Here is a 4338-nt window from a genome sequence, read left to right as displayed (position 1 = left end):
GGATCTTCAATAAGTCCAACTGCTTCCCTTGAATATATAGATGAAGATGATGCACCTTTATTTGGATGGCCTAATCCCCTGTCTGGAGTTATTAAACTCAACACTAATGGATGATATTCTAAATTTCCATATGATGAGCCATAAGCAATCCTTTTGAGAATCCTCTCCACCTCTCTCATTGTCCGTCTTTCCCTTGGATTGTATCTCGTGCATTGCAACACTATTCCAATAAAACTAACTACCTTGTCCTTTCCCTACTCTACGGATTTAAGGGAAACCTCCACACACAAGTCATCAATAAGCATATCCAGTGCTTCAAGAAACACTCTTCTTACTAAATTTGATAATGTTCTGTTTGTAGTGAACATCTCGTCAGTGGGCCTCTTTCTTGTCACCATTTCAAGGACGAGCACTCCAAAATTGTAAACATCAATCTTGGTTGTGATTTGTGTCCCTAATCCACATTCTATAGAAGCTCATGGAATTTCATCAATCTTATTAGCAAAACATCCATAAAGTGAATAATAAAGAGGAGAAAGTAAAGCTACTAAAAAAAAATTTAACACAAGTTTGGACTTGATAATATTTACTTGGAGCAACATAGCCTAATGTTCTCTTCGGCTTAGATGTGCTACTTTTGTTTGCAGAGTCAGTGGAAATCATTAGATGGGAAATCCCAAATTTTTTTACATGGGCAGTCACATTCTCATCCATTAAAGCATTTGAGGGCTTCAAGTCAAAGTGAACAACAGGAGGACAACAATCCATTAATCTATTGAAATTGTTTGACTAGTCTAATCATAGTTGTGCAAGGTTGGGATGCTTGACATGTCTAATCTTAATGTATGACTTTTCATGATTTCCAGCATCACCACCTTCAATGTAGTGGTTGCATTTGTTCTTCAGTCCACCGAATGGAGCGCTAAGTTTAAATGGCCAAAAAAAGATGTTTACTTTTGTAAAGTTGGGGCCAATAGTAACAATCTCGTAAATAAGATCTTCAATACAAATTATGCCATATTTACGTAAAACCTATTCACAAGCAAAAAGGTAGAAATAATAAGAATTGGGAAAGCATACTGACTAACACAAAAACACATCATGAACACAAGTACCTTTTCAATGAAAGAGTTGTGAGTCAAAGGAATCCACTACTAATAAACCTTTCCATAACCTCTCTTGTAAATAAACTCTCTTATGCTTTTTAAATTTGCATATCTAGAAAGAATTAAGCAAGAGAGTTAAATAACAATAGACACAAGAATCTATGAAATAAGAAAAAACTAAATGCTTATAATTGACCAAGAACATACCCAAAAGTCAAATATGGCTCAACTTGATGCAACATGTTTATTGTTGCTTTGTTCCATTTTAGAAACATGAAGATCTGAAATGAAGTAGCATAACAAGTCAATATTATTGGAATATTGTATATACATCCAAAAGCGATCACTAACCACTATTTTAGAAACAAAAAGTACAAAAGAGACAGGTCAAGCTGAAAAAGGACCAACCTGCCTCAAACGCAAAAGTCACAAAATTGTTCATCTTTGGATGCATATCATTGATACTGAATAAGAAAAATAAGAAACTCAATAAACAAAAAAAATTACTTAAAAACTTATATTAGAATTTGGGGAAGACTAATAATTTTGTGTTCCTCTTTATTTAAAATAGGAGAGATGGAAATATATTATAATAAAATCTGGAAAAAAACACATTTACTCTTTTTTATGGAAAATAGACTAGATAGCTAATAGTCTACCAAATCTATCACTATATAAAAATCAAGAAAGTACATATATAAATACTACATACTAGCTACTTACCCACAGATAAAAATAATGAACAATAGCTTACCTTCTGGCTCAACATAAAAGCCTCCTTTCATTTTTGCCTCTCTCTTCAATTTGATATCCTCTCGTTCTTGATTTTTGTCATAAAGTACACAACAAAATTACTAAGGTACATTCCTCAACCCTAGATGGCATGATGACACATCAATAAAAAACCAAAAATTTTATTAAAGGATCCACATACTCCTTGGTGACTCATAAATTGATATAAAACTTGCCAAAAAGAAACTAAGGTACACATTTAACACTAGATGGAATAGTGACACATCACTCACAAATCAAGCAATTTATTACCTGCTCCATATACTACTTTGAATACTCCTCAACCTTCTTAAATATCAATTTGTGTTTTGTAGCATTTTTTACTTTTGCAACTTCTAACTGTCGCTTCTTGTTGTTCTCCCATTCTTCATTTCTTTTCCTCTTCTTGAGAACTGACTTAGGCACAAGCTTTGCTTCCTCTGAACTCATATATGAAATAATAGAAAATATTAATTTATTTAGCAAACTTAAACATAAAACAAGAAAATGCTTTCTAGAAGTAGTAAGCAATTCAAAATTTCTATGGAAAATCACCATAGTATATTATGTAACTAAAAAATAAAACCAATTATAGTTGTTATTTATACACTAGATGTGTTGATATGGATCTTTATGGGAGTTGGAGATTTCTTTTAAATGACAATTAACTCTCATAAATCTGACAAGTGAAACAATCTCATTGGTTTCTCTATGTAGAACACTACTACAAAAAAGGCACTGCTTACCATAAAATATTTGTTAAAGAGTTTTAACTATTCTAGATTTTGAATGCAGAAATAAGCAATTGAGTGTGCTTGTGAGGGCAAGCAAAGGCATTTGCATTTTAATTTAGAAAAGTTTTCATTTTAGTTATTCAAATTACTTAACTCACTTAACTGCAATTGATTGGAGAGCTTGAAGCCTCTCTCACAACAGAACAAGCTTGAGTGTTAGAAGTAACATTTAATTTTTTTTTTTTTTGACTAGCTGTCATAATTGGGACGACATGTTCCGACGGCTAGCCATCACTTGTACAACATAACTATTGCAAGAGAATCACCATTATGATGGCTAGTCTTGATGGATCAATGTTGCTTCCACAACATAGTTGCCGCATGGACGTCTCAATTGTGACAACTGACTAGAAGATTAAGGCATCATAATTATGATGGTGCATTGTCGCAATTGCGACGTTGTCAACATGAACTCTTGTCCCTTCCTTCTTCCAAGTTATGATAGTTTTTCTATCACAATTGTGACTGATGCCTTTATCGTCGCAATTTGCGAGAGTAAAAGTTTGACACCCGTTTGATGGGAGCCAATTTGTGGTTTTGTCACTTGGACTACAGGTGACCATCACAATTTCATCACAATTTAGGTACAAATGTAGTAGTGAGGTTTACAAATATACAAAGACCTAAACTACTATTCATGGAAAAAAAAAAAACCTTCAACATAAGTACTTCTTCAGGAGTTATCCATGAACTAGCAATTCTAGAATATCTCTTGACAATTCTTTGATAAAATAAGAATCCTCTCCCCATTTCTCATGAATTAGATATGGGCCTAGCTAAATATGGTCAAACTCCCCATGTTTACCCTTATCTTCCATTTTGGCATTCCACAATAATACTAAAACTTTTGACTCAAAAATTCTTGCAAGTATTTTTTTATTATCATACAAGTGTTGTATTTGCAATTGCAATTTAGTATTTCTAGCAGAAGCTTCCCTTCTGGTATTATCTAACTGTAGAATATCATCCATCCTAACTTGCATTTCATCTATTTTTTCATCATCATATTGCTGAATGAACTTGTACATTCCACTCAAGTTATTTTGGGGCATTGTGGCTTGTATCCCATAAATTAGGTCATAAGGCGCAAAACCTATTGCTTTCTTGACTGTAACTCTATCAATCCACAATGCTAAGCGTAGCTTTGAGTCCCAAGCCCTCTTGTTTTCATTCAATATTGATGTAGGAGCATCTTGGGTGTAAGAGCAATCTTGCATCACCCAAAAATATTTTCTTTTCAGTCTTTTCTATTTTAATAAGGATTAGTAGACAGGGTGGTTACTATTTATGAGAACTTGCTATTTTTAGTAAGTTTGTCATATGAATTTGAAATGTTCTCATTTTCTATAGGAAGGTTCATTTTAGAGTTTTAGCCTACCATAAAAATCTCATGCTCTAACTTAATTATCAGAGAAGTTATTGTGGATTTTCAGTGAAAACATTTACAGAAAAATCTTCAGGCTCACTGTTGGACGCCTTAGAGTTCTCGGACAAGGCCCAAAAACTTGACAGAAGGGCACTTGGGCAATTCTAAGCCCATAGATCACGAGCTGGCATTTCTGAAAAGTGGTTATAATAGCCAATTAGAGCAATGGTTTGAGAGTTATGACCTTTTGACGTTGGGCTATGCAAAATATCTAAAATAATTGTCAAAGATGTATTTGGCC

The 4338-nt window shown here is 33.5% G+C and overlaps 1 pseudogene; it reads right to left on the bottom strand.

Annotated features, from left to right (window-relative positions):
- Positions 1–798: 798 nt before the first annotated feature.
- On the bottom strand, positions 799–2327 carry LOC149577472 (large ribosomal subunit protein uL30y-like; annotated as a pseudogene).
- Between the last annotated feature and the right edge of the window lie 2011 nt (positions 2328–4338).

This window comes from Cupressus sempervirens, chromosome 1 (genome assembly GCF_028749045.1).
Source record: "Cupressus sempervirens isolate cs-2001-9-10 chromosome 1, ASM2874904v1, whole genome shotgun sequence".
Classification (NCBI taxonomy): Eukaryota; Viridiplantae; Streptophyta; class Pinopsida; order Cupressales; family Cupressaceae; genus Cupressus; species Cupressus sempervirens.
Note: the sequence above shows the minus strand (reverse complement) of the source record. Positions and strands in the feature narration are given on the sequence as shown.